Below are 12877 nucleotides of genomic sequence, written 5' to 3'. Positions count from 1 at the left end.
ATAGTTGATTCACTAGGGTGGAAACTGGAAGACTTAAATATCTATAATAACATAAGTGCGAGTCTGCCTCTTAAAATAGAAGATGTAAATTCATCTTTTGCATTATGGTGTCAAAAGTGATGATCTTGGTCTGGGTTATTTTCCTTGTTCAATGTTTATTTATATGCACTATACAATCAACAAAATTGGTTGGAAAAAAGACATCTGGACAGTGGTGGTACATGCCTTAATCCTATCTAACACTAGGGAGGGAGAGGGCAGGCAGACCTTTGTGAGTTTCAGGCCAGTCTGGCCTACAGAAAAGGTTCCAGGACAGCCAGGGGTGTCTTAAACTGTCGGCATCTGTGTACCCCAAATGTCCCTTTACCTATGTCTATGTTATTATTGACTAACAGACAAAGTGAATGGGTTTCTGCTGCTGTCTGTCCTAGTTTGTTTTATGCCAACATGATATAAGCTAAAATCATCTGTGAGGAGGAAGCCTCAATTGAGAAAATGCCTCCATAAGATCGGGCTGTAGGCAAGCCTATGGGGCATTTTCTTAGCTAATGATTGATGGGTGAGGGTCCAGCCCACTGTGGGTGGGGTTACCTCAGGTTGGTGGTCCTGGGTTTTATAAGAAAACAGAGTGAGCAAAGCCATGGGAGCAAGTCAGTAAGGGGCACATCTTCACGGGTTTAGCATCATCTCCTCCCTTCAGGTTCCTGTTTACCAGGCTTTTTCATTTGGGTTACCAACCAGCTCTGGAATCATGACATGGAGACTTATTATTAGGTATGAATGTTTGGCCTAGCTTAGTCTTATTTCTGGCTGGCTCTTTTAACTTAAATTAACCTGTTTTCTCTTTATCTGCCTTTCACTTCAGGGCTTTTTTTTTTTTTTTTTTTTTTTTTTAAACTTTCCTCTCCTTCTGTATATCTTACTTTCCCTGCTTCTCATGCCTGGCTGGCTGATGCTGCCTGGCTTCTTGCCCCAGGCCTGTCCCTTCTGTCTCCCTCACTCTCTTCCTCCTTCTCATTCTTTTCTCTTTAGAGACCTCCTATTTATTCTCTCTGCCTGCCAGCCCTGCACATCCTTTTTCTGCCTAGCTTCTGGTTGTTCAGCTCCTTATTAGGCCAATCAGGTGCCTAAGGCAGGCAAGGTGAAACAGATGCAACGCATCTTCACATAACTAAACACACATCCTTACATCATTAATGCAGTAGAAACAAGTGTGACACACCTTTACACAGTTAAAGTAATATTCCACAGCATAAACAACTGTAACACATCCTTGCCTAGTTAAAATAATATTCCACAACACCCTGCCCTTTTGAATTCTTGTTCTTCCCTAAGTGGACTGGGACTGGGGACGTGTAAGCCAAATCAGCCCTTTCCTCCCCAAGTTGCTTTTGGTCATGGCATTTCATCCCAGCAACAGTAAATAACCCTGACTAAGGCACCCTCTTTTGTGATGGTTCTCAACCTTCCTAATGCTGCAACCCTTCCATACAGTTCCTTATGTTATGGTGACCCTCAGCCATCAAATTATTTTGTTGCTACCTCATAACCATAATTTTGTATTGTTATGAACCATAATATAAATATCTCATATGCAAGATATCTGATATGTGATCCCCGGAGCTCGTCCCACAGGTTGAGGACTGCTGTTCTAATGGCATAATTTTATTTTTGCAGTTTGCATCCTTACTAGTAACCCTAGTATTCGGGAGGCTGAGTAAGGAGGGTTCCCATGGGTTTATGGCTAGCCTGGGCTGTGTATTCAGACTTCACATCAAAAACAAAACAAAACAACCCCCCCAAAAAACCAAGCTCCCCCACAAACCAGGAAAGATCTTATTAACATTTTTATCCTTTGTTGTTCAAAGGAAATGAAGACAAGACAGATGTCTCAGAATTTCATTTTATTTTTGATTCTCCAAACTCTCCAAGAAGGGGGCTTTATAAAGTACTTTCAACAATTCTCTGCCAGAACCTGTGGCAAATCTGTGCTTGACAGTTTCACACTGTGCTGTAGGAGAATGGTGGGGACTCAAGCTGCTTTTCATCCTTTGGTTCCAGATATCTGGGAATCACCTCAGCGTCTACATTGTTTCCTATACTGTTTGAGGGGTAAATTTTTGTCTGAACCATAAATAGCACACATTGTTTTATTCTGCAGGTTTCCTCTTCTCTATTTTAGAAGCAAGCAGAATATAGACCATGAAAAAAGAAGTCTCTTGTGTAGCTCAGTCTTTTATTTTATTTTTGAGACAGGGTTCCTCTGTGTAGCCCTGGCTGTCCTGGAACTCACTTTGTAGAACAGGCTGGCCTCCAACTTAAGAGATTCTCCTGCTTCTGCCTCTCAAGTGCTGGGATTAAAGTTGTGGACCACCATGCCTGGCTTCTTGTACCTCAGTATTAAAGCCCAACAGTGGTCTCTGTTTGCCCTAGACCAGCAGCCTTGTAGTCATCATAATTAGTGACACACACAGTGAGAAATGAAAGTTTTAAACTTTTCAATTATTTATTTATTTATTTATTTATTTATTTATTTATTTATTTTGCTGTGCAGGTGGTCCATGGACCTTTGAGCTGCTCCCCAAAAGGAAGGCTCTCCACGATACTTCCAAAACATGTTCATTTGCTTTCAAATTGTCTCCTGTTTAACTCCCCCCCCACACACACACAAAGAAAATTTGACCTCTTTTATGGCAGGGGCTATGCTTTACCTTTTATCTCTTATCTTTTTTTTGTAAATCTGGCCCCCGAAGATTTTCAGCCTCTCCAAAATAGCATTTCTTGGCTGGCTTGTACAGTGGGACTTCCAAACCCCATTCTCATGAAAATATCTTGGAGTTTTTCTTAACGTCATGGAAATTTTATGTGGAGCAGTGCCCAATCTAATATGACTTAGGGGGAGATTACCATCTTTGCAGAAGGCTCCTAAGATGTCTTTCTGGACCATTTGCCTTTTGATATAGCCAGATTGTCCCTTATCCCAATGAAAACAGATATAGGAGACTGTACTGTAATTAGCTAATTCTGTCATTCCTGCCAAGCCAGCGAAGGTTCCTCATTGTGAGCACATTCTGCTGCCAACAGCTCAATTGGAACATTGTGTTTATTTATGAGGGGATCTGAGTGTGAACAATTTGGCTTCAAGATTAAATGAGGGAATAGGTTATATTGATAAACTGATGTAATACCAGTTCTTTTTTAAAGGGGAAAGTACAGTCAAAGAGGGGCTCACATGTAAAGTATTGAACATCATGCAAAGACATCATAGAAATTGAGAAAACTCTGTTTCATTTATAATAGTTGCTTGCTTTCATTCCTCCTGCCTTTTTGAACAGTGGACAGATGTACTGGAGGCAACCTAGCTTGGTGTGATAAGCAACAGATTGGAACAAAGCACAGAACTAGGTGTCCAGTGACAGCAGATATTTACTATATTTGCAAAACTATGATGGGCAGTCTAGTGAGACACATAGTATATTCATGAGTATATGCATGCATTTGAAGTTCCTAAGTCATGTAAAATAAGAATATGACAGAGCTGGGCATGCTGGCACACACCAGTATTTCCAGTACTTGGGAGGTGGGGACAGGAGGGTCATGAGTTGAAGACCCTTCTTAGTTATAGTGAACCTATCGAGGTGAAGGCCAGCCTGGGCTACCTGAGGTCCTCGTTCAAAAAGCCAAAAAGAAAAACATTATATGTATGTATGTATGTATGTATGTATATACATATGTACGTATGTATGTACACACACACATAAAATGAAAATGGAAATAGATCATTGAAGCATAGAAAATAGAATGAGTGCTTGCATCGGCAGCACATTCACTAAAATTGGAACTACACAGAGAAAAGATTAGCATGGCCCCTGAGCAAGAATGACTTGCAGATCTGCAAAGTGTTCCATATGTTTTTGAGATTCAAATAAAACTTATTTGACAGAATATTTTAAACCTATATTGTATTTTGCTAATAGAATTTAAAATAAGAGATTTTTATCAAAGTCACTATTTTTTGAAATGTCATTATTAAGGTAAGAGTTTCTCTTCTACTTGTTTTTAGCCTAAACTGATTTTTCACATTCATACCACCAGAGAAGCTAGGATACAAGGAGAACCTTAAGAGAAACATACAAGGTCCCCCACAGAAGGGGAAAGAGACAAGATCTCCTGAGCATACTGGGAGCTGGGGTAGGGGTGAGGTGGGAGGGTGAGGCGGGCAGTGAGTGAAGAGGGAGTTAGGAGAAAGAGAAGGGGAGAAGCAGAGGGGAGAGGAGAACATAAGGGACCAGGAGGATTGAGTCGGGGGAAGAATACACGAGAGCAAGAAAAGAAATACCATAATAGAGGGAGCCATTATAGGTTTGAAGAGAAAACTGGCACTAGGGAAATGTCCAGAGACCTACAAGGATGACCCCAACTAACAATCTGAGCAATAGTGGAGAGGCTACCTTAAAGGCCCTTCCCTGATAATGAGATTGAGAACTACCTTATATGCCTTTATCTAGTAGCTGATGGAAACAGAAGCAGACACCCACAGCTAAACACTGAGCTGAACTCCTGGAGTTCAGAGAGGGAGGAGTGATGAGCAAAGAGGTCAATACCAGGCTGCAGAAACCCACAGAGACAGCTGACCTGAACAAGTGGGAGCTCATGGACCCCCAGACTGATAGCTGGGAAACCAGCATAGGACCGACCCAGACCCTCAGAATGTGGGTCTCAGTTAGAAGACCTGGGCAGTCTAAGGGACCTCTGACAGTGGAACCAGGATGTATCACATTCCCCATGGAGGGTTATTTCCTTAGCCTAGAGGCAGGAGAGAGGGCCTAGGCTCTATTCCAAATGACTTGACAGATTTTGATGATCCCTCCTAGAAGGCCTCACCGTCCCTGGGGAGTGGGTGGTGAATGGGATGTGGGGTGGGTATGGGAGGGTGGGGAGAGAGAGGGAACTGGGATTGATATGTAAAATAAGAAAAATTAAAATTTAGTAAAAAAAAATAAAACATGAAAAGAAAATAGGATGAGACAAATGTTGAGCAGGATATCCAAGGAATAGGAGAGAATAATGAGTATTGTTTTAGAAAAATCAGAGAGCTGGGAGTTGGTGGCACACGCCTTTAGTCCCAGCACCTGAGAGGCAGAGGCAGGTGGATTTCTGTGAGTTTGAGGCCAGCCTGGTCTACAGAGCGAGTTCCAGGACAGGCTCCAAAGCAACACAAGAAACCCTGTCTTGAAAAAAAAAAATTCAGAGAACTGTGGGAACAGAGGAAGCCTTGAGTCCCAAGGAATCAGATATGTGCTATTGGCTTGGGCACAACCATGTAAAGGATCAAAAAGTCTCAGACCAATGGCAAAATGGCAAAGCCTAACCCCAGAGTAAGGCTCAGTGATGGCAAAAATCATTCTAGGTCCATGTGAATGTTGATAGTGTGGGTGGAAATGTCCTAGCTTTTTCCCAGGGTGATTATACGTGAACACTGCTCCCTTACAGAGACCACTCCTACTGATACTAGCTAAATCCTCCTTTTTGTTCATCTGTGAACCATAAACCTGCCTCTGTGATCAGCTGTATACCATAAACCCCATCTCCCTGATCACCTGTATACCATAAGCCCATCTCTGTCATTTCTTTATTCCCTCACCGCCACTTGCTGTCCAGGTCAAATCCCTGGAGTTGTACAAGGCTGTGAGATAGAATGAAAAGCTTGTTGGCTGTTTCCCACCTGTAGTCCCAATTCCTTGAGAAGTTCCAATTACTCATTGGAGCTCAGGACTTTGAGACTAGCCTGTAAAACATAGCAAGATGATATCTCAAAGGTAAAATATAAAATTTAAGTTAGTTTTAGAAAAGGGGTGCCATTCTCCTGGATGGGAGAAGGCAGGAGTGAGACCCAGAAGCTCTGTTACTGTGTGTGTTACTGACTTAACCAATTTTGTGTAAAAATAAAGAATAATATAAAGTTAACCTGGGGCTTGTAATAATTATTGAAATAATAATATTTGTATAGTATTTTCATGTATGTATATGAGAATTATAACAGCTTGGAGGAACATTTATTACAACTCTCAATATATTCTTGCTCCTCTATGATGTCCTTTGAAAAGACTGGGATTTGAACGCATCACCCAGTGTAACCTGGGACACATTTCTTAGTTACTGACTCTCAGTCTTATATGTCATACACTATATCCAATGAGGTGTTACAGGGCCGCCACATCAGCTCTCAGCAGTCACATAGGCCAGGGATTGTCAGCATGTTTCTAGAAAAGTCAGCAGCAAATAGTATAGGGTTTGCCAGCTGCAAAATATACTGCAACTCATAGCTGTCAATGTTGTACAAAGCACCCGATATGTAAATGTATAAGTGAGAATATTCTTGAGTGTTGCTATGTAGCCCAGGCTATGCCCCACTATGTCTAGCTTTGCAATTATATTATCTTCTAAGAAAATGTTCATTTCTAAAAAACAGAGGCACGTCTGGATTAAATCACATTCCAAAATTTGATAATCAAACAGACCAAAACATGAATGATTAACCTTAGGTTATGAAATTCTTTGGTACAGATTATTTTAAAATTTAAGAATGTATTAATTTTCTAGCCCAGTTCACATGGTTCCTGCAGCCATAAAAGCCAACCAGTGCATTCTTAAGCAAGCCATTTAAAACCTCCCCTTTCACTCCAGAATCCTCAGTTGGAAGATAAAAGCCATCCTCTATCAAATTAACTGTAATTAGTTATGTGAGTAAGAGCGATAATATGTGGATGTTGTTCTGGGTTTCTTAAAGGCAGGCTAAGTAGAAATTACAGCTGAGCCATTGTAACTGAGCACCAGTGTAGTAATACCTTTGAGTACAATATGAAAGGAGCCTACTGCCTAAGTACTGGACTGCCCAGTGTCTCATGTGGATTGGTCTTTGACTAGGAAGGATTTTTATCTGGAGGGAATATGTATTCCTTTGGAGCTTCTGCTTTGCAGAATTATTATATTGTTGTCTTGATTTGTCCAAATCCTTATAATTTCTGCAGCCAGCCATGATCTCACTCTTGAAATGTGATTAACAATAAAAGTCACAGACACTCTACTAGGGTACTTAAGGAGTGGGCTGATAAGGGCTTTTTAAGTTAGAGCCTGTCAGCACTGTGCCTCTATCTGCTTGCTTGTTGTCTCAGGGTTTCTATTGCTGTGGGAAGACACCATGACCACAGCAACTCTGATAAGGGAGGCATTTAATTGTGGTGGAATTATGATGAGAAGCACAGCGGCATGCAGGCAGACATGGTGTGTGCGGGACAAGTAGCTGAGAGTCCTACATCTTGCAGGCAACAGGAAATGGTCTCAGTGTCACACTGAGAGAAGCTTGAGCAAGAGACCTGAAAGCCCAGCCCCACAGTGACACGCTTCCTCCAACAAAGCCACGCCTCCCAATAGTGCCACTCCCTTGGGGCCATTTTCTTCCAAAGCACCACACTTGTTTATTTGGAAAGGTTTATTTGGTTCCCAATTTTAGAGATTCCAGACCATTGGTCCTATTGCTTTCAAGCCCATGTAGAGTTAGCAGTTGTGGGTGGATGGATCATGTGGCTGCTCCTCTCTCCTCTCAAAGTAGCTGGGAAAAAAAAAAAAACAGAGCAGTTCTGTTCTTTTAAATATTTTCTGAGATTTTAAACTTCAGTTATTCAAAAATTTTGCTTATCAGATTATGTTAATCAAATGTTGATTTCAGGACATGGTTTTTCTGTATTGCTTTGGAACCTGTCCTGGAACTAGCTATGTAGACCAGGCTGGACTAAAACTCAGAGATCTGCCTGCCTCTGCCTCCCAAGTGCTGGGACTAAAGGCGTGTGCCACCAAAGCCTGGCCCTCAAATGTTGATTTTTTTTTTTTTTTTTTACTAAGGCTAGTGTTAACACTTGTGGGTTCCAGGGATAGAACTCAGGTACTCAGGCTGCGTAGTAAGCACCTGTATCCTCTGAGCCATCTTGACATGTCAGTTGAGTCTTGATTGAAGAATAACGAGTTAACTGATTTTTTTAGGACATTACTGGCTAATCTTATTCAAAATTTTCCATTGTAGGGTTGATTATAATGTTGTATTGAGTTGTCATAGTAATTTTATTCATCAACTCTTCTCTGTTGTGTTTTTGTCTTGTGTATCCTTGAATGGTCTGCAACTCATCATGTAGACGAGGCTGGCCATGAACTCAAGAGATCTGCCAGCCTGCCTCCCTACAGGCATGCACCAGCCCATCCAGATTATGCATCTACCCTTAATGACAAGACATCTTTTATAGTTACTAAGTCACCATAGAATAGGGTTTTCTATTTATTTATTTTTTAATTGTTGTTCATTTGTTTTGAGACAAGGTCTCACTGTGTAGCACCAATGGCCTGGAATTTCCAATGTAGACCAAGATGAGGCTAGGAGTATTGGTGCACGCCTGCAATCTAAGCACTTGCAAAGTAGAGGCAGGAGGGTCAGGAATTTAAGGCTATCCTCTTTTAGTGAGGTCAGCCTGGGCTACGTGAGATCTTGTCTCCAAAATAAAAATAAAAGATGAAAAAGACTGAACTGTCCTTGACCTTGTAGTGACTCTCCTGCTTCTGCTTCCCAGCTTCGAGAGTTATAGGTGTGCACTGCTTTACCCAGCGAGGATTTCCTATTTCTTTTCTTTCTTTCTTTTTTTCTCTTTGAGGCAGGGTTTCTTTGTGTATCTTTGGCTGTCCTGGAACTCACTCTGTAGACCAGGATGGCCTCAAACTCACAGAGATCCACCTGCCTCTGCCTCCCAAGTACTGGAGTGAAAGGCATGTGCCACCACTGCCGGCTGATTTCCTATTTCTAAATCTGAAAATGTTTCATTTTCTTTATTTTTATAGGAACAGTATATGTATTATACTTTAAGTTTTTGTTATGGTAAGAGATAATATCACTGTAAAATTATATGAAATATATTTTTATTATGGAACACTACCTATTTATAATTCTTTCACGTCACACAATATCTCCATTCTCCTAGGCCCTGGTAACCTTTTTTTTTTTTTTGCACTCAGGAGGCAGAGGCAGGCAGATCTCTGTGAGTTTGAGACCAGCCTGGTCTACAGAGTGAGCTCCAGGGCAGCCTCCAAAGCCACAGAGAAACCCTGTCATGAAAAACAAACAAACAAACAAACAAATTGCCTTTTCATGCTCTGAGATATTTAATAGAAATTGAATCAGGCGATATTTATCCCAATTTCCATGTATTAGCATTTTCAAGTTTTGTTCATGTTGTACATTCATCAGAATTTCCTTTCTTCCTGTCCTCCTTCCTTCCCCTTTATTTCCCCTTCCTCTTGCCATTTATTTATTTATTTAGTCTCAAACTGTAGCTCTGGCTGGTCTCAAATTTACTGCAATCTTCCTGTTTCAGCTTCCTGTTGCTGGGTTACAGACATGAGCTGCAATGCCCAGATTCAGAATTTCATTGGCCGAGTGTGTGTGTGTGTGTGTGTGTGTGTGTGTAACATTCTGTTTATCTAATCTGTCTATGATATTTGAATTCTCTCTCCCTCTGACTGTTGCGAGTAATCTCTGTGTGTCTCCACATGTGTTGCTGGGGATAGACTGAAGGCCTCCTGGATGCTAAACAAGCCCTTTACCAGAGCTGCATCCTCACCTCATAGTGCTGTTTTAATCTTTGTTTTTAGTTCTTTTGGTTACATATGTAGGAGTAGAATTACAGAATTACATGGTAATTTTATGCCTAACATTTGAAAATTTGTCAACCTTTTGTCACAGTGGTATACATTATAATTTAAGAGTTCAGGATTTTCATTTTAATTATTTTTTAGACAAGGTCCCATGTAGCCCAGGATAACCTTGAACTTTTTTCTGGTCCTCCTGTGTCCACCTCCCAGGTACCAGGATTACAGGTGTATGCAACCATGCCCAGCTATGCAGTACTGAGACCAAGCTCAGGGCTTCATGTGTGTTAACACAAGCATGCCACAAACTGATCTATGTCCCCAGCTAGAATCTACATTGATTGTTTATTTTAAGGTAAGAAATGTCTTAGAATTTCATAAATCAAGCCATGTGGAGACAATAGCATTTCTAGAGTTGCCCTTTTAGAATTTTCTTTCACTCCTTTAGATTTAAAACACTGGATACTGATTTCTTTGGCATATATTCACTGAGAAGCTAGGAAGATTTTTACATTCCAGCAGCATGTGAAACATGCTAAAAATAGATCATGCCACTTTGCAAAGAGTTAACACTTTGGGATCCCAAGCAGTCTAAAACTTCCAAGATGATGAAACACTAGATTTTTCCTCTTCCTTGTTAAATGAAATTTAAAATCTTTTTTAAATTGTGTGTGTGTGTGTGTGTGTGTGTGTGTGTGTGTGTGTGTGAGAGAGAGAGAGAGAGAGAGAGAGAGAGAGAGAGAGAGAGAGAGAGAGATTATCAATGCCATGTTGATTGTGTGGAAGTCAGAGGACAACTGGTCAGTCTTTTCTTTCCCCTGTGTAGGTTCAGGGAATGAAACTCAGGTCATTAGGTTGGAGGTAAGCACTTTACTGGCAGAGCCATCTTACTGACTCTAGATTTTTATCTCCTACAAAGTGCTTGTTTCTAAATATGTATAAACTGTAGTGTTTTTCAGAGTGAAATTTGCCTTGTGTCCAATCTGTTATCAGTATCATGATTTGAAAATAAATAACAATGACCTGGGTGTGCTGATAAACCCTTGAGCCCTAGCACTTGACAACACTGACGGGGGTGGACTTGTGAGTTCAAGGCTAGCCTGGGCTACATAGCATGGATCTGTTTAGCTGGGGAGAGTTAGTGCAGGAAGGGAGTGGACAAGGAAGAATGGAAAAAGAAGAGAGGAGGAGGAAGGGAGAGAGAGAGAGACAGAGATGGACCTAGGCATTCTCAACAGGAAAAATGAAACAGTGGTTTCTATATACCAGTTCCTTTGCTAAGAGCTATAAGCCCATTATCTGATTTAATCCCCTCAATAACACACATTGACTCAAATTCCTACTGTATTGTGCAGTTGGGAAATTAGGGACACAGACAGGTTAAACAGGTGGCTAAAGCCAGGTCAAGTAAAAAGCGGTAGGTTCGTGTTTAAAGTTTCTAAGTTTATTTAGTGATGCTTGTTGCCCTGATGGTGAAGATAATATATTTCTGTGTGGAGTTTACAACAAAGACGAACCCAACATAGTTAATATTGCACAGACACATTTGTAAAAAGGCCACTGGACTTTCATTAAGGCACTTTGGAGACCGCTCACCCCTATACCATGGGCTTTAATTAGTCACCAGATTCACTATTTTCTTGGCATTTTTGGTACCAGCAACTCCTATATGAGTCAGGTCCCCAGTGAAGCTCACCCTGACACTGGTCACTTCTCCCCTGCTTCCTTGAAACTTGTTTTTTTTGTTTTGTTTTTCTGGAAAAAAAATCTTCATGTCCGCCTCATAAAGACGGGGGTCTTTGAACAGTCAGTCCCTGGCAATGAGTGCTCAACAGACATTTGATAAATCAGTGTGTGCATGCATGACTTCATTTGAGTTTTTAAATTAGCATACCAGGTTACAGATTTTACTGTGGCATTGCCAAACATACTTTGTTTCTGTTGGTTTTCTTCCCCCACAGCCCTCCCCCAATCCATTGTTTCCTCTTTATAAACTCTTGTCAAATAAGATAATGGAAAATACTACTAATTACTATGGTTGTTGATCTCTGCTCCCCCAATTTTCCATAGCCATACTAATAGTTGTGTATGTTTTCATGAGTATGCTAAAGTAAAGTAATATAGCATGGATTTTGATGTCATACTGCTCTGAAATTGTTCCTGGCCCCAGGATTAATTGTGTATACTTAAGCAAGGCACTAAACCTCTCAAACCTCAAGTTTTTTTTTTTTGGGGGGGTCAGGAAAATATCCTGTGATGATATAATAGTCCCCTTATTTGTATTTGTTTCTTTATACAGTTTTTTATTTTGTTTTGTTTTTCGAGACAGGGTTTCTCTATATTGCTTTGGAGGCTGTCTTGGAACTCACTCTGTAGACCAGGCTGGCCTCCGAACTCACATACATCCAGCTGCCTCTGCCTTCTGAGTGCTGGGATTAAAGGTGTCCACCACCACTGCTCAGCAGCAGTTTTAAGGAAAGAATACACCATTTTTGGGAGACTGCATTCACAGAGTGTGTGCACATGCGTTCCTTTGTGTGTTTGAGACAGGGTCTCACTATGTAGTCCGAGCTGACCTAGAATTTGATTTGTACACCAGGCTGGCCTTGAACTCACAGAGGTCTGCCTCTGCCTGCAAAGGGCTGGGGCTAAAGGTGTGCACCACCGTGCTCACAGATTCACGTGACTTTTATTATAGCATAATTACTATATTTATTTAATCTCTTCTGTGCCTAAATAATAAATTAAGATTTATTATAGGTTGCATGTACAAGAAAAAGTAGCACATGTACAATTCAGTGTCATCCCTGATTTCAGGCATACACTGAGGGTGTTAGACTATCTCCCATAAGTAAAGGAGGGCTGCTGTGCTGCTGACCCACAACATTGCTGTGAGACTATAAAAGGTGACACGCTTCATCTGGTAAAATAAGTTCAGGACTCAATGGTTAACCACTTTTTCCCCATTTCAAATTACTTACTATTTAGTTGTAGAAGATATAGTCAAAGAACTAAAAGATTGTGTTTTTTAGGATACAAATTGGTAATCTGTATTATTCCACTTATGCATATCAATAGCTGAAACACAATGAATAAAGTAAACAAAATTGACTGCGTGTACATGGGTGATTTCATTATGTCCAAACTGCAGAAAGTCCAACAGGTTGCCGTGTGCCATACATTACTA

General features: G+C 40.8%; 1 protein-coding gene and 1 non-coding gene across 2 annotated transcripts in view; both read left to right on the top strand.

Annotated features, from left to right (window-relative positions):
* Ppm1e (protein phosphatase, Mg2+/Mn2+ dependent 1E) overlaps positions 1–12877 on the top strand; it is a 118753-nt gene that overhangs the window by 32190 nt on the left and 73686 nt on the right. The gene's annotated exons all lie outside the window — the stretch shown is intronic.
* On the top strand, positions 3806–3914 carry LOC127221778 (U6 spliceosomal RNA). The gene has a single exon (XR_007834495.1). It is a non-coding gene; the product is annotated as a U6 spliceosomal RNA (small nuclear RNA).

This window comes from Phodopus roborovskii, unplaced genomic scaffold (genome assembly GCF_943737965.1).
Source record: "Phodopus roborovskii unplaced genomic scaffold, PHOROB, whole genome shotgun sequence".
Taxonomy (NCBI): domain Eukaryota; kingdom Metazoa; phylum Chordata; class Mammalia; order Rodentia; family Cricetidae; genus Phodopus; species Phodopus roborovskii.
The sequence above is the reverse complement of the archived record's forward strand: the minus strand, read 5'-3'. Positions and strand labels throughout refer to the sequence as shown.